This window comes from Arachis hypogaea, chromosome 7, assembly GCF_003086295.3.
Source record: "Arachis hypogaea cultivar Tifrunner chromosome 7, arahy.Tifrunner.gnm2.J5K5, whole genome shotgun sequence".
NCBI classification, from domain to species: Eukaryota; Viridiplantae; Streptophyta; class Magnoliopsida; order Fabales; family Fabaceae; genus Arachis; species Arachis hypogaea.
In genome coordinates this window covers 45,019,386-45,044,347 of record NC_092042.1, presented here as the reverse complement: position 1 = coordinate 45,044,347, position 24,962 = coordinate 45,019,386, and the positions used below count along the sequence as shown (strand labels likewise).

General features: G+C 39.3%; 2 non-coding genes across 2 annotated transcripts; one reads left to right on the top strand and one right to left on the bottom strand.

The window, feature by feature from the left end:
• Nucleotides 1-1,737: 1,737 nt before the first annotated feature.
• LOC112704787 (small nucleolar RNA R71) lies at nt 1,738-1,845 on the bottom strand. The gene has a single exon (XR_003155395.1). It is a non-coding gene; the product is annotated as a small nucleolar RNA R71 (small nucleolar RNA).
• A 9,948-nt stretch (nt 1,846-11,793) lies between these two features.
• Nucleotides 11,794-11,901, top strand: LOC112704585 (small nucleolar RNA R71). The gene has a single exon (XR_003155202.1). It is a non-coding gene; the product is annotated as a small nucleolar RNA R71 (small nucleolar RNA).
• The last annotated feature ends 13,061 nt before the right edge of the window (nt 11,902-24,962 follow it).

The following is a 24,962-nucleotide window of genomic DNA, read 5'->3' as shown; positions in this document are numbered from 1 at the left end:
CAAAACCATAAAACCCAAAAATTTCTTGTTTAAGTCTAGTGTCTCATTTTAAGTTTGGTGTCAGTTGCATGCATTCATTCATGTGTCTTAAGGATCTTCAAGTAATTCTTGATGATTTCTTACTCTGATCTTTGAATTCTCTTGACTTGAGTGTTTATGTGTCTCATATGCATTTTCATTAGTGTCAGTAGTATACAAACTACTAAGTTTGGTGTCTTGCATGCATTGATATTTGATTTTAGTTGTATTTTGATTATTCCTTATTATTAAAAATCCAAAAATATTTTTAATTTGTGTCTTTTCAAGTCAATAATACAGAGAATTGAAGATTCAGAACATACTGCAGAGGAATTGCACAGAAAAAGCTGGGCGTTCAAAACGCCCAGTGAAGAAGGACAGACTGGCGTTTAAACGCCAGCCAGGGTACCTGGTTGGGCGTTTAACGCCCAAAAGGGTAGCATTTTGGGCGTTAAACGCCAGAATGTGCACCATTCTGGGCGTTTAACGCCAGGATGGCACAAGAGGGAAGATTTTGTTTTCAAATCAATTTTTTTTTCAAGTTTTCAAAGTTTTTCAAAATCAAATCTTTTTCAAATCATATCTTTTCAATCATATGTTTTCAAAATCAATTTCTTTCTATTTTTAAAAATACTTGCTATCAATTAATGATTTGATTCAACATTTCAAGTATGTTGCCTTTTCTGTTGAGAAAGGTTTATTGTCTGAATCATATCTTTTCTTGTTAGCCAAGTTTTTAATTTTCAAAATCAAATCTTCTTAAAATGTTTCTCAAATCATATCTTCTCAATCACATCTTTTTAAAACCAATCATATCTTCTTAACCACATCTTTTTCAAAATAACTTTCAATCAAATCTTTTTGATTTCTAATTTCAAAATCTTTTTCAAAATCACTTTACTTCTTTCCCACTTTTATTTTCGAAAATCAAGTAGTTTTTTTTTTCAAAATGTTTTCAAAATCTTTTACTTAAATTTCGAAAATTGCTTCCCTTCTTCTCACATCCTTCTATTTATGGACTAACACTATTCCTTAATGCAAAATTCGAACTCCATCTTTCTTGATAAGTTCGAATTTTCTACTTCTGCCTTCCATTTTCTTTTCCTCTGACACCTCAAGGAATCTCTATACTGTGACATAGAGGATTCCATATTTTCTTGTTCTCTTCTCTTTCATATGAGCAGGAGCAGAGACAAAGGCATTCTTGTTGAGGCTGATCCTGAACCTGAAAGGACCTTGAAGAGAAAGCTAAGAGAAGCTAAGGCACAATTCTCTGTAGAGGACCTAACCGAATTCTTCAAAGAAGAAGAACACATGGCAGCCGAAAACAACAACAATGCCAACAATGCAAGGAAGGTGCTGGGTGACTTTACTGCACCTACTCCCGACTTCTATGGGAGAAGCATCTCTATCCCTGCCATTGGAGCAAACAACTTTGAGCTTAAGCCTCAATTAGTTTCTCTAATGCAACAGAATTGCAAGTTCCATGGACTTCCATTGGAAGATCCTCATCAGTTTTTAGCTGAGTTCTTGCAAATCTGTGACACTATCAAGACTAATGGGGTTGACCTTGAGGTCTACAGACTTATGCTATTCCCTTTTGCTGTAAGAGACAGAGCTAGGACATGGTTGGACTCACAACCTAAAGAGAGCCTGGACTCTTGGAAAAAGCTAGCCAATGCCTTCTTGGCAAAGTTCTTTCCACCTCAAAAATTGAGTAAGCTTAGAGTGGAAGTCCAAACCTTCAGACAGAAGGAAGGAGAATCCCTCTATGAAGCTTGGGAAAGATACAAACAATTAATCAGAAAGTGTCCCTCTGATATGCTTTCTGAATGGAGCATCATAGGTATTTTCTATGATGGTCTATCTGAACTGTCCAAGATGTCTTTGGATAGCTCTGCTGGAGGCTCTCTTCATCTGAAGAAGACGCCTACAGAAGCTCAAGAGCTGATTGAAATGGTTGCAAATAACCAATTCATGTACACTTCTGAAAGAAATCCTGTGAACAATGGGACTAGTCAGAAGAAAGGAGTTCTTGAGATTGACACTCTGAATGCCATATTGGCTCAGAACAAAATATTGGCTCAACAAGTCAATATGATTTCTCAAAGTTTGTCTGGAATGCAAAATGCACCAAGCAGTACTAAGGAGGCTTCATCTGAGGAAGAGGCTTATGATCCTGAGAACCCTTCAATAGAAGAGGTGAATTACATGGGAGAACCCTATGGAAACACCTATAATCCTTCATGGAGAAATCATCCAAATTTCTCATGGAAGGATCAATAGAGACCTCAACAAGGTTTCAATAATAATAATGGTGGAAGAAACAGGTTTAGCAATAGCAAGCCTTTTCCATCATCTTCTCAGCAACAGACAGAGAGTTCTAAGCAGAATACCTCTGACTTAGCAACCATGGTCTCTGATCTAATCAAAACCACTCAAAGTTTCATGACTGAAACAAGGTCCTCCATTAGAAATTTGGAGGCACAAGTGGGTCAGCTGAGCAAGAAAATTACTGAACTCCCTCCTAGTACTCTCCCAAGCAATACAGAAGAAAATCCAAAAGGAGAGTGCAAAGCCATCAACATGGCCGAATTTTGGGAGGAAGGAGAGGCAGTGAACGCCACCGAGGAAGACCTCAATGGACGTCCACTGGCCTCCAATGAGTTCCCCAATGAGGAACCATGGGAATCTGAGGCTCAAAATGAGACCATAGAGATTCCATTGAACTTACTTCTGCCATTCATGAGCTCTGATGAGTATTCTTCCTCTGAAGAGGATGAGTATGTCACTGAAGAGCAAGTTGCTAAATACCTTGGAGCAATCATGAAGCTGAATGACAAGTTATTTGGAAATGAGACTTGGGAGGATGAACCCCCTTTGCTCACCAAAGAACTGGATGACTTGTCTAGGCAGAAACTGCCTCAAAAGAGACAGGATCCTGGGAAGTTTTCAATACCTTGTACCATAGGCACCATGACCTTCAAGAAGGCCTTGTGTGACTTAGGGTCAAGTGTAAACCTCATGCCTCTCTCTGTAATGGAGAAGCTAGGGATCTTTGAGGTGCAAGCTGCAAAAATCTCACTAGAGATGGTAGACAACTCAAGAAAACAAGCCTATGGACTTGTAGAGGATGTTTTGGTAAAAGTTGAAGACCATTACATCCCTACTGATTTCATAGTCCTAGAGACTGGGAAGTGCATGGATGAATCCATCATCCTTGGCAGACCCTTCCTAGCCACAGCAAAGGCTGTGATTGATGTTGATAGAGGAGAGTTGATCATTCAAGTGAATGAAGAATCCTTGGTGTTTAAGGCTCAAGGATATCCCTCTGTCATCATGGAGAGGAAGCATGAAGAGCTTCCCTCAAAACAGAGCCAGACAGAGCCCCCACAGTCAAACTCTAAGTTTGGTGTTGGGAGGCCACAACCAACTTCTAAGTTTGGTGTTGAACCCCCACATTCAAACTCTAAGTTTGGTGTTGGGAGGTTCCAACATAGCTCTGAGCATTTCTGAGGCTCCATGAGAGTCCTCTGTCAAGCTAATGACATTAAAGAAGCGCTTGTTGGGAGGCAACCCAATGTTTTATAATTAACTATTTTCTTTTGTTATTTTATGTTTTTTGTAGGTTGATGATCATGAGAAGTCACAAAATCAATGAAAAGAGGAAAAACAGAATGAAAAAAGGAAGAAAAACAGCACACCCTGGAGGACGCACCTACTGGCGTTTAAACGCCAGTAAGGTTAGCAGAAACGCCCAGTGGCACCATTCTGGGCGTTTAACGCCAGAAAGGGGCACCAGACTGGCGTTAAACGCCAGAAAAGGGAAAGAAGCTGGCGTTAAACGCCAGAAATGGGCACCAGCCCGGCGTTTAACGCCAGAAATGGCTAAAAACGCAATTTTGCTTGCCATTTGGTGCAGGGATGACTTTTCCTTGACACCTCAGGATCTGTGGACCCCACAGGATCCCCACCTACCCCACCACTCTCTCTCTTCTTCACCCATTCACCAATCACCTCACCACCTCTTCCCCAAAAACCCTTCACCTACCAAATCCCATCTTCCTCTTCACCACTCACATCCATCCTTCATAAAACCCCACCTGCCTCACCATTCAAATTCAAACCACTTTCCCACCCAAACCCACCCATACATAGCCGAACATCACCCTTCCCCCTCTCCTATATATACCCATCTCCACTCCTTCATTTTCACACAACCTAAACACCACTTCTTCCCCTTTTGGCCGAACACAAAGCCATTCCCTTCTTCCTCATTTCTTCTTCTTCTACTCTCTTCTTTCTTCTTTTGCTCGAGGACGAGCAAACCTTTTAAGTTTGGTGTGGTAAAAGCATTGCTTTTTGTTTTTCCATAACCATTTATGGCATCCAAGGCCGGAGAAACCTCTAGAAAGAGGAAAGGGAAGGCAAAAGCTTCCACCTCCGAGTCATGGGAGATGGAAAGATTCATCTCAAGGGTGCATCAAGACCACTTCTATGAAGTTGTGGCCTTTAAGAAGGTGATCCCCGAGGTCCCTTTTTCACTCAAAAAGAGTGAATATCCGGAGATCCGACATGAGATCCGAAGAAGAGGTTGGGAAGTTCTTACCAACCCCATTCAACAAGTCGGAATCTTAATGGTTCAAGAGTTCTATGCCAATGCATGGATCACCAAGAATCATGATCAAAGTGTGAACCCGGATCCAAAGAATTGGCTTACTATGGTTCGGGGGAAATACTTGGATTTTAGTCCGGAAAGTGTAAGGTTGGCATTCAATTTGCCCATGATGCAAGGAGATGAACATCCTTACACTAGAAGGGTCAACTTTGATCAAAGGTTGGACCAAGTCTTCACAGTCATATGTGAAGAGGGCACCCAATGGAAGAGAGATTCAAGAGGGAAGCCGGTTCAATTGAGAAGGCATGACCTCAAGCCCGTGGCTAGGGGATGGTTGTAGTTCATCCAACGCTCAATCATTCCCACTAGCAACCGGTCCGAAGTTACTATAGACCGGGCTATCATGATTCATAGCATCATGATTGGAGAAGAAATAGAAGTTCATGAGGTTATAGCTCAAGAGCTTTATAAGGTGGCGGACAAGTCCTCTACCTTGGCAAGGTTAGCCTTCCCTCATCTCATTTGTCACCTCTGTTATTCAATTGGAGTTGACATAGAGGGAGACATCCCTATTGATGAGGACAAGCCCATCACTAAGAAGAGGATGGAGCACACAAGACACCCCACTCATCATGAGATCCCTGAGATTCCTCAAGGGATGCACTTTCCTCCACAAAATTATTGGGAGCAACTAAACACCTCCCTAGGAGAATTGAGTTCCAACATGGGACAACTAAGGGTGGAGCATCAAGAACACTCCATCATACTCCATGAAATTAGAGAAGACCAAAGAATCATGAGAGAGGAGCAACAAAGACAAGGAAGAGACATTGAGGAGCTCAAACACTCCATAGGATCTTCAAGAAGAAGAACAAGCCGCCATCACTAAGGTGGACCCGTTCTTTAATTTCCTTGTTCTTTATTTTTCTGTTTTTCGAATTTTAGTGCTTATGTTTATCTATGTTTGTGTCTTGTGATCATTAGTGTCTTAGTGTCTATGCCTAAAAGTTATGAATGTCCTATGAATCCATCACCTTTCTTGAAAAAAATTGTTCTTAATTGAAAAAGAGAAGAATTGCATGAATTTTGAATTTTATAACAGTTTAATTATTTTGATGTGGTGGCAATATTTTTGTCTTCTGAATGTATGCTTAAACAGTGCATATGTCTTTTGAATTTGTGGTTCATGAATGTTGGCTCTTGAAAGAATGATGAAAAAGGAGACATGTTACTGAGGATCTGAAAAATCATAAAAATGATTCTTGAAGCAAGAAAAAGCAATGAAAAAAAAAGAAGAAAATTTCGAAAAAAAAAAATTCGAAAAAAATAGAGCAAAGAAAGAAATAAAGTTGTGATCCAAGGCAAAAAGAGTGTGCTTAAGAACCCTGGACACCTCTAGTTGGGGACTCTAGCAAAGCTGAGTCACAATCTGAAAAGGTCCACCCAATTATGTGTCTGTGGCATGTATGTATCCGGTGGTAATACTGGAAGACAGAGTGCTTTGGGCCACAGCCAAGACTCAATAAGTAGCTATGTTCAAGAATCATCATACTTAACTAGGAGAATCAATAACACTATCTGGATTCTGAGTTCCTAAAGAAGCCAATCATTCTGAATTTCAAAGGATAGAGTGAGATGCCAAAACTATTCAGAGGCAAAAAGCTAAAAGCCCCGCTCATCTAATTAATACTGATCTTCATAGATGTTTTTGGAATTCATTGCATATTCTCTTCTTTTTATCTTATTTGATTTTCAGTTGCTTGAGGACAAGCAACAATTTAAGTTTGGTGTTGTGATGAGCGGATAATTTGTACGCTTTTTGGCATTATTTTTAGTATGTTTTTGGTATGATCTAGTTAGTTTTTAGTATATTTTTATTAGTTTTTAGTTAAAATTCACTTTTCTGGACTTTACTATGAGTTTGTGTGTTTTTCTGTGATTTCAGGTATTTTCTGGCTAAAATTGAGGGACCTGAGCAAAAATCTGATTCAGAGACCAAAAAGGACTGCAGATGCTGTTGGATTCTGACCTCCCTGCACTCGAAGTGGATTTTCTGGAGCTACAGAATCCCAATTGGCGCGCCCTCAACGGCGTTGGAAAGTAGACATCCTGGGCTTTCCAGCAATATATGATAGTCCATACTTTGCCCAAGATTTGATGGCTCAAACCGGCGTTCAAAGTCACCCTCAGGAATTCCAGCGTTAAACGCCGGAACTGGCACAAAAATGGGAGTTAAACGCCCAAACTGGCATAAAAGCTGGCGTTTAACTCCAAGAGGAGTCTCTACACGAAAATGCTTCATTGCTCAGCCCAAGCACACACCAAGTGGGCCCGGAAGTGGATTTTTATGTCATTTACTCATCTCTGTAAACCTTAGGCTACTAGTTTTCTATAAGTAGGACCTTTTACTATTGTAATCTCATCTTGGTTCTTCTGGTTCCCTATCTGGGACCGAAGCCAATGATCACTCTTGTTCTTATGTATTTTCAACGGTGGAGTTTCTACACACCATAGATTAAGGTGTGGAGCTCTGCTGTACCTCGAGTATTAATGCAATTACTATTGTTCTTCTATTCAATTCCGCTTGTTCTTGTTCTAAGATATCACTTGTTCTTCAACTTGATGAATGTGATGATCCGTGACACTCATCATCATTCTCACCTATGAACGTGTGACTGACAACCACCTCCGTTCTACCTTCGATTGGGTGAATATCTCTTGGATTCCTGATACACGATGCATGGTTGATCGCCTGACAACCGAGTGCTCGCCTGACAAACGAGCCAGCCATTCCGTGAGATCAGAGTCTTCGTGGTATAGGCTAGAACTGATGGCGGCATTCAAGAGAATCCGGAAGGTCTAACCTTGTCTGTGGTATTCTGAGTAGGATTCAATGATTGAATGACTGTGACGTGCTTCAAACTCCTGAGGGCGGGGCGTTAGTGACAGACGCAAAAGAATCACTGGATTCTATTCCGGCCTGATCGAGAACCGATAGATGGATAGCCGTGCCGTGACAGGGTGCGTTGAACATTTCCACTGAGAGGATGGGAGGTAGCCACTGACAACGGTGAAACCCTTGCTTAAGCTTGCCATGGAAAGGAGTAAGAAGGATTGGATGAAGACAGTAGGAAAGCAGAAAGACGGAAGGGAAGGCATCTTCATGCACTTATCTGAAGTTCCTACCAATGAATTACATAAGTATCTCTATCTTTATCTTTATGTTTTATTCGTATATTACCCATATCCATTTGAGTTTGCCTGACTAAGATTTACAAGGTGACCATAGCTTGCTTCATACCAACAATCTCTGTGGGATCGACCCTTACTCGCGTAAGGTTTATTACTTGGACGACCCAGTACACTTGCTGGTTAGTTGTGCGAAGTTGTGGTTATGCCATGGTATTCAGCACCAAGTTTTTGGGGCCATTACTAGGGATTATTTGAGTTGTGAAAAGAATTGATCACAATTTCGTGCACCAACAGGCTACCAAATTCTCATTGGAGATGGCAGATAAATCTATGAAAAAGGCTTATGGACTAGTAGAGGATGTGCTAGTGAAGATTGAAGGCCTTTACTTCCTTGCTGATTTCATAATCCTAGACACTAGGAGGGATGAGGATGAATCCATCATCCTTGGAAGACCCTTCCTAGCCACAGCAAGAGCTGTGATTAATGTTGACAGAGGAGAGTCGATCCTTCATGTGAATGAAGAATGCCTTGTAGTAAAGACTCAAGATTCTCCATCTGTAACCATGGAGAATAAGCATGAAGAGCTTCTCCCAATACAGAGTCAAACAGAGCCCCCACATTCAAACTCTAAGTTTGGTGTTGGAAGGCCACAGCCAAACTCTAAGTTTGGTGTTGAGAGATCTCAACCATACTCAGATCATCTGTGAGGCTCCATGAGAGCTCACTGTCAAGCTATTGACATTAAAGAAGCGCTTATTGGGAGGTAACCCAATTTTATTTTAATTTTATCTATATTATTTTGTTTTCTATTAGATTGATGATCATGTGAAGTCACAAAGACAATTACAAAAATAAAGAAAAAAATCAAAAATAGCATTGAAAACAGCACACCCTTGAGCAAGGACTTACTGGCGTTTAAACGCTTAAACGCCAGTAAGGGTAGCAAAATGGGCGTTTAAATGCCCAATCTGGCACGTTTCTGGGCGTTTAAACGACATAATAGGGCACCATACTGGCGTTTAAACGCCAGAACAGGGCAACAAATTGGCGTTTAGATGCCAGAACAGGAAGGAAAGTTGGCGTTTAAACGTCAGAACAGGGCAGCAGACTGGCGTTTAAATGCCAGAATTGCACTCCAAGGCGTTTTGAACGCCCAATTGGAGCAGGGATGAAGAATTCATTGACCCTTCAGGATCTGTGGACCCCACAGGATCCCCACAAACCTCAACTCACTCTCTCTCCTCTTTACACCTTTTTACAACACTCTTCCCCAAATACCCTTCACCAATCACCTCCATACCTCTTCCCTATAACTACCCCCCTTCACTCCTTCATTTTCACACATCACAAACACCTTCTTCCCCTCTTGGCCGAACCTTATACACCCTCCATCTCCTCTATTTTCTTCTTCTATATCTTTCTTTCTTCTTTTGCTCGGGGACGAGCAAATATTTTAAGTTTGGTGTGGTAAAAGCATTGCTTTTTATTTTTCCATAACTATTTATGGCACCTAAGGCCAGAGAAACCTCTGAAAAGAGGAAAGGGAAGGCAGTTGCTTCCACCTCTGAGTCACGAGAGATGGAGAGATTCATCTCACAAGCCCATTCATGGCACTTAACAAGAGCATGAGAAAGTTCCTCATCAAGAAATCCCTGAGATGCCTCAAGGGATGCAATTTCCTCCACACAATTAATGGGGAGCAACTCAACACTTCTTTGGAAAGTTTGAGTTACAACATGGACCAATTAAGGGTGGAACACCAAGAGCACTCCATCATTCTCCATGAGATTAGAGAAGATCAAAGAGCTATGAGGGAGGAGCAACAAAGGCAAGGAAGAGACATAGAGGAGCTCAAGAGCACCATTGGTTCTTCAAGAGGAGGAAGACGCCACCCTCACTAAGGTGGACTCATTCCTTAATCTCCTTGTCTATTTATTTTTTATTTTTCGGCTTTATGCTGTATGTTCTATCTATGTTTGTGTCTTCACTACATGATCATTAGTGTCTAGTGTCCATGTCTTAAAGCTATGAATAACTCCATGAATCCTTCACCTCTCTTACATGAAAAATGTGCTTAACTACAACAGAACAAGAAGTACTTGGATTTCAAATTTTATCTTGAAACTAGTTAAATTATTTTGATGTGGTGGCAATACTTTTTGTTCTCTGAATGAATTCTTGAACAGTGCATATTTTTGATCTTGTTGTTTATGAATGTTAAAATTGTTGGCTCTTGAAAGAATGATGAACAAAGAGAAATGTTATTGATAATCTAAAAAATCATGAAATTGGTTCTTGAAGCAAGAAAAAGCAGTGAAAAAAATTTGGTGAAAAAAAAGAGAAAGAAAGAAAAAGAAAAAGCAAGCAGAAAAAGTTAATAGCCCTTTAAACCAAAAGGCAAGGGTAAAAAGGATCCAAGGCTTTGAGCATTAATGGATAGGAGGGACTAAAGGAGTAAAATCCTGGCCTAAGCGGCTAAATCAAGCTGTCCCTAACCACGTGCTTGTGGCATGCAGGTCCAAGTGAAAAACTTGAGACTGAGTGGTTAAGTCGTGATCCAAAGCAAAAGAGTGTGCTTAAGAACTCTGGACACCTCTAACTGGGGACTTTAGCAAAGCTGAGTCACAATCTGAAAAGGTTCACCCAGTTATGTGTCTGTGGCATTTATGTATCCGGTGGTAATACTGGAAAATAAAGTGCTTAGGGTCTTGGCCAAGACTCATAAAGTAGCTGTGTTCAAGAATCAACGTACCGAACTAGGAGAATCAATAACATAATCTAAAATTCTAAATTCCTATAGATTCCAATCATTCTGAGTTTCAAAGGAAAAAGTGAGATGCCAAAACTGTTCAGAAGCAAAAAGCTACAAGCCCCGCTCATCTAATTAGAACTAAGTTTCATTGATACTGTGGGATTCATTGTATATTCTCTTCTTTTTATCCTATTTTATTTTCAGTTGCTTGGGGACAAGCAACAATTTAAGTTTGGTGTTGTGATGAGCGGATAATTTATACGCTTTTTGGCATTGTTTTTAGGTAGTTTTTAGTATGATCTAGCTATTTTTTGGGATGTTTTTATTAGTTTTTATGCAAAATTCATATTTCTAGACTTTACTATGAGTTTGTGTGTTTTTCTATGATTTCAGGTATTTTCTGGCTGAAATTGAGGGACCTGAGCAAAAATCTGATCAGAGGCTGACAAAGGACTGCTAATGCTGTTAGATTCTGACCTCCCTGCATTCAAAGTGAATTTTCTGGAGCTACAAAACTCCAAATGGCGCGCACTTAACTGCGTTGGAAAGTAGACATCAAGGGATTTCTAGAAATATATAATAGTTCATACTTTGCTCGAGTTTTGACGATGCAAACTGGCGTTCAAACGCCCCTTCCCTGCCCTATTCTGAAGTCAAAACGCCAGAACTGGCATAAAAGTTGGAGTTAAACGCCCAACTGGCACCAAAGCTGGCGTTTAACTCCAAGAGAGGTCTCTACACGTGTAAAGCTCAATGCTTAGCCCAAGCACACACCAAGTGGGCCCGAAAGTGGATTTCTGCATCATTTACCTATTTCTGTAAACCCTAGTAGCTAGTTTCATTATAAATAGGACCTTTTACTATTGTATTCTCACCTTCTTCTCCTATGTTTACTCCTTCTTGAGTTGGTGATGAGGTGATGGCTGCTGCAACTTGGTTCTCTTCCACCTTCTTGGTGAGATCTGCTAGCTGCTTGGTGATCATCTTGTTTTGGGCTAACAGTGCATCCATGTGGTTTAGCTCCATTACTCCTCTAGTGTTACTTCTTTCGGAGGCATAGAAGTAGTCATTCTCAGCAACTGTTTCAATGACATCTATGGCTTCTTCAATGGTTTTCTTCTTGTTTAACGAGCCTCCTGATGAATGATCCACAGCCTTCTTTGACTCATAGGAAAGACCTTCATAGAAGATGTGAAGTTGAACCCACTCATTAAACATCTCCGGTGGGCATCTCCTTGTCAAGTCTTTGAATCTCTCCCATGCTTCATAAAGTGTCTCACCATCTTGTTGTCTAAAAGTCTGCACCTCAGTTCTTAGCCTATTGATCCTTTGAGGAGGATAAAATCTTGCTAAAAACTTGTTCACCACTTCTTCCCAATTAGTTAAGCTTTCCTTTGGGAAGGATTCAAGCCATTTGGATGCCTTGTCCCTTGGTGAAAAAGGGAACAAGAGCAGCCTATAGACATCCGAGTGGACTCCATTGGACTTCACTGTGTCACAAATCCTCAAGAAGGTGGTCAAGTGTTGATTAGGATCTTCTTGAGCACCTCCTCCAAATGAACAATTATTCTGCACCAGGGTGATGAGCTGAGGTTTTAGCTCGAAATTGTTGGCATGCATGGTGGGCTTATGAATGCTGCTTCCACAGTTTCCTGGATTAGGGTTGATATAAGATCCTAAGACCCTCCTTTCTTGCCTAGCCGGGTTTGCATGGCCTTCTCTGGCATGATTATGAGCTTCTTCTTCATGATTATTCTCCAAATTCTCTTCCATGTTGGGTTCGAAATACTCTTCCTCTTCCTCAGCACCAATAATCCTCTTTCCTCTTGCCTCCCTTCTTAGTCTCCAAAGGGTTCTTTCAGGTTCTGAATCAAAGGATGTTGAGACTCCTTCTCTTCTCCTTGTCATACAACAAACAGATTGCACAACAGGAGGTATAGTGAAGATTATTCTTGTTAGAATGATTCTTAGTGTGAGTGATGCAATTTATCAAACAGTTAGTGGGTTAGTGAGCTGAATTATGATCAACTAAGAAAAAGAGAACAGAAAATAGAGAGGGTATAGGGGGTGAGGAAGAAATTAAAAATGAACTAAGGTAAATTGACTGAATAATACAAAACGAATAACAAAACATATAAAAAAATGCTCAATCTAGTGATCTTCTAACTTAATCATTGTTGATTCAAAATCAATCCCCGGCAACGGCGCCATAAACTTGATGCATGAAAACTTGTCTCTCAACAAATTTCCCTTCGGCAAGTATACCGAATTGTCGTCAAGTAAAACTCACAATAGAGTGAGGTCGAATCCCACAAGGATTGATTGGTCAAGCAACTTTAGTTAGAAGAATATGCTAGTTGAGCTAAACAGAATTTAGATTATGATGCAGAACTTTAAATGACTAGAAAGTAAATAACAGAAATTAAAGTGCAGAATCTTAAATGGGGAGTTGGGATAATGAGCAGGAAATTAAATGGCAGAAAGTAAATAGAATGGGTAAGATCAGAAATGGGGAGATCATTGGGTTTAGGAGATGTTGCATTCTCCGGATCAAGTTCATTCTCATCTCTTCCTCAATCAATGCATTCATTAATCTCCTTGGCAATCTTAAGTGATTGGATCCTAATTCCTTGGCAATCCAATCTCTCTAAGCTTGAACAATTGCCCAATTCCTTGATTTAATTGCTCATGGTAAGAGATGAAAGTCTGGTCACTGATTATACCACATGTATTTCCAAATCAAAGTGTTGGGAGGATTAAATGTCACAATATCCATCCAAACCCCAATTTGGTCCAACATGAGAAAGCATTTCTAACATGATTTCCTCATCCCTTTTCCAAGGTTCAAAGGATATCCAATTATGGAGAGTTTCTTTTCCAAGACAACTAACCAATTGAATTAAGATCGAAAGCTTTCTAGTAAGATCAAGAGAAAAGAAAGAAGAAGAAGAATAAGAACTATAATTGATCCATCAAATTACAACAGAGCTCCCTAATCCAATGAAAGAGGTTTAGTTGTTCATAGCTCTAGGAATAAAAAATGGCAGAAAAGAAGAATCCATGCTAAAAGTACAGAAAAGTAAATATGCAGAGAGTAGTTCCCAAAAGTGCTAAGCTTCTCTCTAGTTCAAAACTACTCCTATTTATACTACTCCTCATGATCTTCTAGTGAGTTCTTCAAGTCTTGGATGTGGGCTCTGGACCTTGAGTTGAAGCAATTCTCATCTTTAGTGGGCCCAGCTTGCAGAGAAATAAGAATTAGGCTTGGGAATTTAGTGAGATTAACGTTGGGTAATATTTTGAGTGCGAGAACGTTAGTGGCATTCACTTTTTCCACTAACGTTGCACCCTTATATACCCACGTTAATTCCAACGTTAGAAATCTTAACGTGACTTCTAACGTTTCTTACTCAATCCTTGGCCAACGTTAATGGGACTCACTTTTCCCATTAACGTTGGCTTGTGCCCCTTTTTGCAAACGTTAATGGGAATCACTTTTCCCATTAACATTGCTTGCCTCTTGCCCCTACGTTAGATTTCACGTTAGCTTGGCTAACGTAGCTCTTAACGTGGGTCTCTATCACCTTCGAGAGCGTTAGTGACACTCACCTTTGTCACTAACGCTCCAATTGCCTTAAGTCCCTACGTTAGAACCAACCCACGTTAACTAAGTTAACGTGGCTCTTAACGTAGTAATGAAGCCATCTCCCAACGTTAGTGACAAAAGTGAGTTTCACTAACGTTGGTTCTTTGAATTCAACTCCACGTTAACTGATGAGCGGATAATTTATACGCTTTTTGGCATTGTTTTTAAGTAGTTTTTAGTAAGTTTAAGCTACTTTCAGGGATGTTTTCATTAGTTTTTATGTTAAATTCACATTTCTGGAATTTACTATGAGTTTGTGTGTTTTTCTATGATTTCAGGTAATTTCTGGCTGAAATTGAGGGACTTGAGCAAAACTCTGATAGGAGGCTAACAAAGGACTGCTGATGCTGTTGGAATCTGACCTCCCTGCACTAGAAATGGATTTTCTAGAGCTCCAGAACTCCAATTGGCGCGCTCTCAACGTCGTTGGAAAGTAGACATCCAGAGCTTTCCAGAAATATATAATAGTCCATACTTTATTCGGAAATTGACGACCTAACTTGGCGTTCAACGCCAAGTACATGCTGCTGTCTGGAGTTAAACACCAGAAACACGTCATGATCCAGAGTTGAACGCCCAAAACATGCTATAACTTGGAGTTCAACTCCAAGAAAAGCCTCAGCTCGTGGATAGATCAAGCTTAGCCCAAACACACACCAAGTGGGCCCCAGAAGTGAATTTATGCATCAATTACTTACTCATGTAAACCCTAGTAGCTAGTCTAGTATATATAGGACATTTAACTATTGTATTAGACATCTTTTGATCACTTTAGATCTGAGGAACATCTGGGGGCGCATAGTCCTTAGACCATGGGGGCTGGCCATTCGGCCATGCCTGAACTTTTCACTTATGTATTTTCAATAGTGTAGTTTCTACATACCATAGATTAAGGGTGTGGAGCTCTACTGTACCTCAAGTTTCAATACAATTATTATTACTTTCTATTCAATTCTCTTTTATTCTTATTCCAAGATATACGTTGCACAACAATTTGATGAATGTGATGATCCGTGACACTCATCATCATTCTCACCTATGAACGCGCGTGACTGACAACCACTTCCGTTCTACCTTAGGCCGGGCGCATAGCTCTTAGATTCCCCAACAGAATCTTCGTGGTATAAGCTAGATAGATGGCGGCATTCATGAGGATCCGGAAAGTCTAACCTTGTCTGTGGTATTCCGAGTATGATCCTAGGAATCCGGAAAGTCTAACCTTGTCTGTGGTATTCCGAGTAGGATTCCGGTATTGAATGACTGTGACGAGCTTCAAACTCCTGAAGGCTGCGCATGATGACAAACACAAAAGAATCAATGGATTCTACTCCAACCTGGTTGAGAACCGACAGATGATTAGCTGTGCTGTGACAAAGCATTTGGACCATTTTCACTGAGAGGATGGGATGTAGTCATTGTCAAGGGTGATGCCTGCAGACGATTAGCCGTGCAGTGACAGCGCATAGGACCATTTTCCCGAGAGGATTAAAAGTAGCCATTGATGATGGTGATGCCCTACATACAGCTTGCCATGGAAAGGAATAAGAAGGATTGGATGAATGTAAGAAGAAAGTAGAGATTCGAGAGGAGCACAGCATCTCCATATGCCTATCTGAAATTCCCACTATTGATTTACATAAGTATTTCTATCCCTTTTTATTATTAATTTTCGAAAACCATAACCATTTAATCTGCCTAACTGAGATTTGCAAGGTGACCATAGCTTGCTTCATACCAACAATCTCTGTGGGATCGACCCTTACTCACGTAAGGTATTACTTGGATGACCCAGTACACTTGCTGGTTAAGTTGAACGGAGTTGTGAGCTTCTCTAACAATGCCTGGAACTCTTGTATCACAATTTCGTCCACCAAGTTTTTGGCGCCGTTGCCGGGGATTGTTCGAGTATGGACAACTGACGGTTCATCTTATTGCTCAGATCAGGTAATTTTCTTTTCAAAAATCTTTTTCAAAATTTTTCTTTTATTTTTCGTTTTTCCAAAGAATATTTTCGAAAAAAATTAATAAAAATACAGAAAAATTAGAAAATCATAAAAATAAAAAATATTTTGCGTTTCTTGTTTGAGTCTTGAGTCAATTTTTAAGTTTGGTGTCAATTGCATGCTTTAAAATTTTTTCTTGCATTTTTCGAAAACTCCATACATTCATAGTGTTCTTCATGATCTTCAAGTTGTTCTTGGTAAGTCCTCTTGTTTGATCTTGATGTTTTCTTGTTTTGTGTTGTTTGTTATTTTTCATATGCATTTTTTGTTTGTTAGAGTCCATGCATTAAAGATTTCTAAGTTTGGTGTCTTGCATGTTTTCTTTGCATCAAAAATTTTTCAAAAATGTGTTCTTGATGTTCACCATGATCTTTAAAGTGTTCTTGGTGTTCATCTTGACATTCATAGTGTTCTTGCATGCATCTTGTGTTTTGATCCAAAATTTTCATGTTTTGGGTCATGTTTGTGTTTTTCTCTCTCATAATTAAAAATTCAAAAATCAAAAAAATATCTTTTCCTTATTGCCCTCCAAATTTTCGAAAATTTGAGTTGACTTAGTCAAAAATTTTCAAAATTAGTTGTTTCTTACAAGTCAAGTCAAAATTTCAATTTTAAAAAGCTTATCTTTTTAAAATCTTTTTCAAAAATCATATCTTTTTCATTTTTTTCATTATTTTCGAAAATTCCAAAAATCTTTTTTAAATTATTTTCAAAATCTTTTTCTTATCTTTATATCATATTTTCAAAATTACACTAACAATTAATGTGATTGATTCAAAAATTTGAAGTTTGTTACTTTCTTGTTAAGAAAGGTTCAATCTTTAAGTTCTAGAATCTTATCTTGAAGTTTCTTGTTAGTGAAGTAAGTAATTTTAAATTTAAAAATTAAATCTTTTTATCTTTTATCTTATCTTTTTCAAAAATTTTATCTTTTTCAAAATTTGATTTCAAAATATCTTATTTAACTTCTTATCTTCTTATCTTTTTCAAATTTAATTTTAATATCTTTTTCAACTAACTATTTGACTTTTTGTTTGTTTCTTATCTTTTTCAAAACCACCTAACTACTTTTCCCTCTTCAATTTTCGAAAATACCTCTCTCTTTTCCAAAAATTCTTTTTAATTAATTAATTGTTTTAAATTTTAATTTCAATTACATCTTATCTCTAATTTTCGAAAATTGCTAATCCCCTTTTCAAAATTATTGTCGAAATTTCCCCCCTCTTCTCTTCTTCTATTTAGTTATTTAATTACTAACACTTCTCTTCACCCCTCTTCATCAAAAATCCGAACCCAATATATCCCTTGTGTTTGGATTCTTCACTTTTCATTCTTCTTCATTCTTTTCCCCTCTTTTTTTCTACTAACATAAAGGAATCTCTATACTGTGACATAGAGGATTCCTCTTCTTTTCTTGTTTTCTTCTCTTTCATATGAGCAGGAACAGGGAAAAAGGCACTCTTGTTGAAATTGATCCTGAACCTGAAAGGACTCTGAAAAGGAAACTAAGAGAAACTAAATTACAACAATCCAGAAACAACCTTTCAGAGGTTTTCGAACAAGAGAAGGAGATGGCAGCCGAAAATAATAATAATGCAAGGAGAATGCTTGGTGACTTCATAAAGCCAACATTCAAATTTGATGGAAGAAGCATCTCCATTCCTGTCATTGGAGCCAACAACTTTGAGCTGAAACCTCAGCTAGTTGCCTTAATGCAACAAAACTGCAAGTTTTATGGACTTCCATCTGAAGATCCTTACCAGTTTTTAACTGAGTTCTTGCAGATCTGTAAGACTGTAAAGACGAATGGAGTTGATCTTGAAGTCTACAGACTCATGCTTTTCCCTTTTGCTGTAAGAGACAGAGCTAGAATATGGTTGGATTCACAACCTAAGGATAGCCTGGACTCCTGGGATAAGCTGGTCACAGCCTTCTTGGATAAATTCTTTCCTCCTCAAAAGCTGAGCAAGCTGAGAGTGGATGTTCAAACCTTCAAACAAAAAGATGGTGAATCCCTCTATGAAGCTTGGGAAAGATACAAGCACCCGACCAAAAGGTGTCCATCTGACATGTTTTCAGAATGGACCATATTAGATATATTCTATTATGGTCTATCTGAATTTTCGAAAATGTCATTGGACCATTCTGTAGGTGGATCTATTCACCTAAAGAAAACTCCTGAAGAGGCTCAAGAACTCATTGACATGGTTGCAAACAACCAATTCATGTACACTTCTGAGAGGAATTCCGTGAATAATGGGATACCTCAGAAGAAAGGAGTTCTTGAAATTGATGCTCTGAATGCCATATTGGCTCAGAACAAAGTGTTGACTCAGCAAGTCAACATGATTTCTCAAAGTCTGAATGGATGGCAAAATGCATCCAACAGTACTAAAGAGGCAGCTTCTGAAGAAGCTTATGATCCTGAGAACCCTGCAATGGCAGAGGTCAATTACATGGGTGAATCTTATGGAAACACCTATAATTCATCATGGAGAAATCATCCAAACTTCTCATGGAAGGATCAACAAAAGCCTCAACAAGGCTTTAACAATGGTGGACGCAATAGGCTGAGCAATAGCAAGCCTTTTCCATCATCTTCTCAGCAACAGACAGAGAATTCTGAACAAAACACTTCTAATTTAGCCAATCTAGTCTCTGATCTGTCAAAGGCCACTTTCAGTTTCATGAGTGAAACAAGATCCTCCATCAGAAATCTGGAGGCACAAGTGGGCCAGCTGTGTAAGAAAGTCATTGAAACTCCTCCCAGTATTCTCCTAAGAAATACAGAAAAGAATCCAAAAGGAGAGTGCAAGGCCATTGATGTGATCAATGTGGCTGAATGCACAAGGGAGGAGGAGGACGAAAATCCTAGTGAGGAAGACCTCCTGGGACGTCCTTCAAGCAAGAAGGAGTTTCCTATTAAGGATCCAAAGGAATCTCAGGCTCATATAGAGACCATAGAGATTCCATTAAATCTCCTTCTGCCATTCATGAGCTCTGAAGACTATTCTTCCTCTGAAGAGGATGAAGATGTGAGTGGAGAGCAAGTTGCTCAATATTTAGGAGCTATCATGAAGCTGAATGCCAAGTTGTTTGGTAATGAGACTTGGGAAAGTGAACCTCCCTTGCTCATTAATGAACTAGATACCTGGATTTAGCAAACTCTACCTCAAAAGAAACAAGATCCTGGCAAGTTCTTAATACCTTGTACCATAAGCACCATGACCTTTGATAAGGCTCTATGTGATCTGGGGTCAGGGATAAATCTTATGCCACTCTCTGTAATGGAGAAGCTGGGGATCATTGAGGTACAACCTGCCTTGTTCTCATTACAATTGGCAGACAAGTCATTGAGACAAGCTTATGGAATAGTGGAGGATGTGTTAGTAAAAGTTGAAGGCCTTTACATCCCTACTGATTTCATAATATTAGACACTAGGAAGGAAGAGGATGAATGCATCATCCTTGGAAGACCTTTCCTAGCTACAGCAGAAGCTGTTATAGATGTCAACAGAGGTGAATTAGTCCTTCAATTGAATGGGGACTACCTTGTGTTTAAGGCACATGGCCATCCCTCTATGACAAAAGAGAGTAAGCATGAAGAGCTTCTCTCAGTTCAAAGTCAAGAAGAGCCTCCACAGTCAAACTCTAAGTTTGGTGTTGGGAGGCCACAACCAAACTCTAAGTTTGGTGTTAAGACCCCATATCCAAACTCTAAGTTTGGTGTTGGGACTATACAACATTGACCTGACCACCTTTGAGGCTCCATGAGAGCCACTGTCAAGCTATTGACATTAAAGAAGCGCTTGTTGGGAGGCAACCCAATTTTATTTATCTAATTTTTATTTTATTGTTATTTTGTGTTTTATTAGGTACATGATCATGTGGAGTCACGAAAAAAAATAGAAAAATTAAAAACATAATAAAAAACAACAGAAGAAAAATCACACCCTGGAGGAAGGACAGGCTGGCGTTCAATGCCAGTAAGGAGCATCTGGTTGGCGTTCAATGCCAGAACAGAGCATCAACCTGGTGCTGAACGCCAGAAACAAGCAACATTCTGGCGCTGAACGCCAGGAATGTGCCTAAGAGGAAAAGCTGGCGCTAAACGCCAGTAACAAGCATGAAACTGGCGTTCAACGCCAGAAACATGTTACATGTGGGTGTTGAACGCCCAGAATGTGCACCACTCGGCGTTTAAATGCCAGAATGGTGTGCAAAGGCATTTTACATGCCTAATTGGTGCAGGAATGGAATTTCTTGACACCTCAGGATCTGTGGACCCTACAGGATCACCTCAGGATCTGTGGACCCCACAGGATCCCCACTTAACATATTCCCACCTTACCTCCTAATCCTATTTTGTGAGTAGATATGTCACACTTCCCAACAACTTCAATCTCTAAATCTCTCCTCCCAATAAACACTCCTTCCCAAAACCCTTCACCAATCACTTCAATCTCTCTTCCCAATTACCCCCTTCACCATTCACATCCATCCACTCTTCCCCATAAACCCCACCTACCTTCAAAATTCAAATTTTCTTTCCCACCCAATCCCACCCTATATAGCTGAAACTTCACCCTCTCCCCTCCCTATATATACCCTTCCTTTCTACTTCATTTTCACACACCACTACCCCCTTTTCTTCACCTTGGCCGAACCTCCACTTCCCCTTCTCCTCCATATTCTCTTCTTCTTCTTCTTCTCTTCTTTCTTCTATTGCTCAAGGACGAGCAATATTTTAAGTTTAGTGTGGTAAAAGCATAAGCTTTTTTGTTTTTCCATTACCATCAATGGCACCTAAGGCCGGAGAATCCTCTAGAAAAGGAAAAGGGAAGACAAAAGCTTCCACCTCCGAGTCATGGGAGATGGAAAGATTCATCTCCAAGAGCCATCAAGACCACTTCTATGATGTTGTGGCAAAGAAGAAGGTGATCCCTGAGGTCCCTTTCAAGCTCAAGAAAAATGAGTATCCGGAGATCCGACATGAAATCCGAAGAAGAGGTTGGGAAGTCCTAACCAACCCCATGCAACAAGTTGGAATCTTAATGGTTCAAGAGTTCTATGCCAATGCATGGATCACTAGGAACCATGATCAAAGTATGAACCCGAGTCCAAAGAATTATCTCACAATGGTTCGGGGGAAATACTTAGATTTTAGTCCGGAAAATGTGAGGTTGGCATTCCACTTGCCCATGATGCAAGACGATGAACGCCCCTACACTAGAAGGGTCAACTTTAATCAAAGGTTGGACCAAGTCCTTACGGATATATGTGTGGAAGAGAGACTCCAAAGGCAAGCCAGTTCAACTAAGAAGACTGGACCTCAAGCCTGTGGCTAGAGGATGGTTGGAGTTCATTCAACGCTCCATCATTCCCACTAGCAACCGATCTGAAGTTACTGTGGATCGGGCCATCATGATTCATAGCATCATGATTGGAGAGGAAGTAGAAGTTCATGAGGTCATCTCCAATGAATTCTACAAAATAGCCGACAAGCCCTCCACCATGGCAAGGCTAGCTTTTCCTCACCTTATTTGCCATCTATGTTACTCAGCTGGAGTTATCATAGAAGGAGACATCTCTATTAAAGAGGATAAGCCCATCACCAAGAAGAGGATGGAGCAAGCAAGAGAGACCCTTCACGGTTCTCAAGAGATGCATGAGGAAGCTCATCATCAAGAAATCCCTGAGATGCCTCAAGGGATGCACTTTCCTCCCAACAACTATTGGGAGCAAATCAACACTTCCTTAGAAGATTTGAGCCACAATGTGGAACAATTAAGGGTGGAACATCATGAGCACTCCATCATTCTCCATGAAATAAGAGAAGATGAAAGAGCAATGAGGGAGGAGCAACAAAGGCAAGGAAGGGACATAGAAGAGCTTAAGGACATTGTTGGTCCTTCAAGAAGAAGACGCCACTAAAGGTGGATTCATTCCTTGTTCTTATTTCTTTCTGCTTTTTGGTTTTTATGTTGTGTTTATCTATGTTTTGTGTCTTTATTTCATGATCATTAGTATGTAGTAACTATGTCTTAAAGTTATGAATAATTCCATCAATCCTTCACCTTTCTTAAATGAAAAATGTTTTTAATTCAAAAGAACAAGAAGTACATGAATTTCGAATTTATCCCTGAATTTAGTTTAATTATATTGATGTGGTGACAATACTTTTTGTTTTCTGAATGAATGATTGAACAGTGCATATGTCTTTTGATATTGTTGTTTATGAATGTTAAAACTATTGGCTCTTGAAAGAATGATGAACAAAGAGAAATGCTATTGATGATCTGAAAAATCATGAAATTGATTCTTGAAGCAAGAAAAAGCAGTGAAAAAGAAAGCTTGCGAAAAAAAAAGTGGCGAAAAAAAATATAAAGAAAAAGAAAAAGCAAGCAGAAAAAGCCAATGGCCCTTAAAAACAAAAGGCAAGGGTAAAAAGGATCCAAGGCTTTGAGCATCAATGGATAGGAGGGCCCAAGGAAATAAAATCCAGGCCTAAGCGGCTAAATCAAGCTGTCCCTAACCATGTGCTTGTGTCATGAAGGTCCAAGTAAAAAGCTTGAGACTGAGTGGTTAAAGTCGTGATCCAAAGCAAAAAGAGTGTGCTTAAGAGCTCTGGACACCTCTAACTGGGGACTCTAGCAAAGCTGAGTCACAATCTGAAAATGTTCACCCAGTCATGTGTCTGTGGCATTTATGTATCCGGTGGTAATACTGGAAAACAAAATGCTTAGGGCCACGGCCAAGACTGATAAAGTAGCTATGTTCAAGAATCAACATACTGAACTAGGAGAATCAATAACACTATCCAAAAGAAAAGGTTAGTGAAACTGGCCTAGATCCCCTGGCATCAAGCTTCCATGTGTAGAGACTTTTCTTAGAGTTAAACGCCAGCTTTGGTGCCAGTTTGGGCGTTTAACGCTAGCTTGTAAATCAGTTCTGGCGTTTAAGGCCAGAATAGGGCAGGAAATTGGCATTTAAACGCTAGTTTGAGTCATCAAAACTCGGGCAAAGTATGAACTATTATATATTACTGGAAAGTCCAGGATGTCTACTTTCCAAAACAATTGAGAGTGCACCAATTGGGTTTCTGTAGCTCCAAAAAATCCACTTCGAGTGCAGGGAGGTCAGAATCCAACAGCATCTTCAGTCATTTTTCAGCCTCTGAATAAGATTTTTGCTCAGGTCCCTCAATTTCAGCTAGAAAATATCTGAAATCAATGAAAAATACACAAACTCATAGTAAAGTCCAAAAATGTGATTTTTGCATAAAAACTAATAAAAATATACTAAAAACTAACTAAATCATACTAAAAACTACCTAAAAACAATGCCAAAAAGCGTATAAATTATTTGCTCATCACAACACCAAACTTAAATTGTTGCTTGTCCCCAAGCAACTGAAAACACAATAGAATAAAAAGAAGAGAATATACAATGAATTTCACAATATCAATGAAACTTAGTCCCAATTAGATGAGCGGGGCTAGTAGCTTTTTGCTTCTGAACAGTTTTGGTATCTCACTTTATCCTTTGAAATTCAGAATGATTGGCATCTATAGGAATTCAGAATTTTGGATAGTGTTATTGATTCTCCTAGTTCAGTATGTTGATTCTTGAACATAGCTACTTTATCAGTCTTGGCCGTGACCCTAAGCACTTTGTTTTCCAGTATTACCACTGGATACATAAATGCCACAGACACATAATTGGGTGAACCTTTTCAGATTGTGACACAGCTTTGCTAAAGTCCCCATTTAGAGGTGTCCAAAGTTCTTAATCACACTCTTTCTGCTTTGGATCACGACTTTAACCACTCAGTCTCAAGCTTTTCGCTTGGACCTTCATGACAGAAGCACATGGTTAGGGACATCTTGATTTAGCTGCTTAGGCCAGGATTTTCTTCCTTTAGGCCCTCCTATCCATTAATGCTCAAAGCCTTGGATCCTCTTTACCCTTGCCTTTTGGTTTAAAGGGCTATTGGCTTTTTTTGCTTGCTTTTTCTTTTTCTTTCTTTTTCTTTTTTGCTATTTTTTTCTTCCTTTTTTTTCACAAGCTTTGTTATTCACTGCTTTTTCTTTCTTCAAGAATAAATTTCATGATTTTTCAGATCATCAATAACATTTTTCTTTGTTCATCATTCTTTCAAGAACCAACAATTTTAACATTCATAAACTTCACTATAAAAAAAATATGCACTGTTCAATAATTCATTCAGAATACAAAAAGTATTGCCTCCACATCAAAATAATTAAACTAATCTTAAGATAAAATTTGAAATCCAAGTACTTCTTGTTCTTTTGTAATTAGGAACATTTTTCTTTTAAGAAAGGTGAAGGATTCATGGAATTATTCATAGCTTCAAGACACAGACACTAGACACAAATGATCATGTAATAAAGACACAAACATAGACAAACATAAAGCATCAAATTCGAAAAACAGAAAAATAAGAACAAGGAGATTAAAGAACGGGTCCACCTTAGTGATGGCGACTAGTTCTTCTTCTTGAAGATCCTATGGAGTGCTTGAGCTCCTCAATGTCTCTTCTTTGCCTTTGTTGCTCTTCCCTCATGGCTATTTGATCCTCTCTAATTTCATGGAGAATAATGGAGTTCTCTTGGTGATCCATTCTTAGTTGCTTCATATTGGAACTCAAATCTCCCAAAGAGGTGTTGAGTTGCTCCCAATAGTTGTATGGAGGAAAATGTATCCATTGA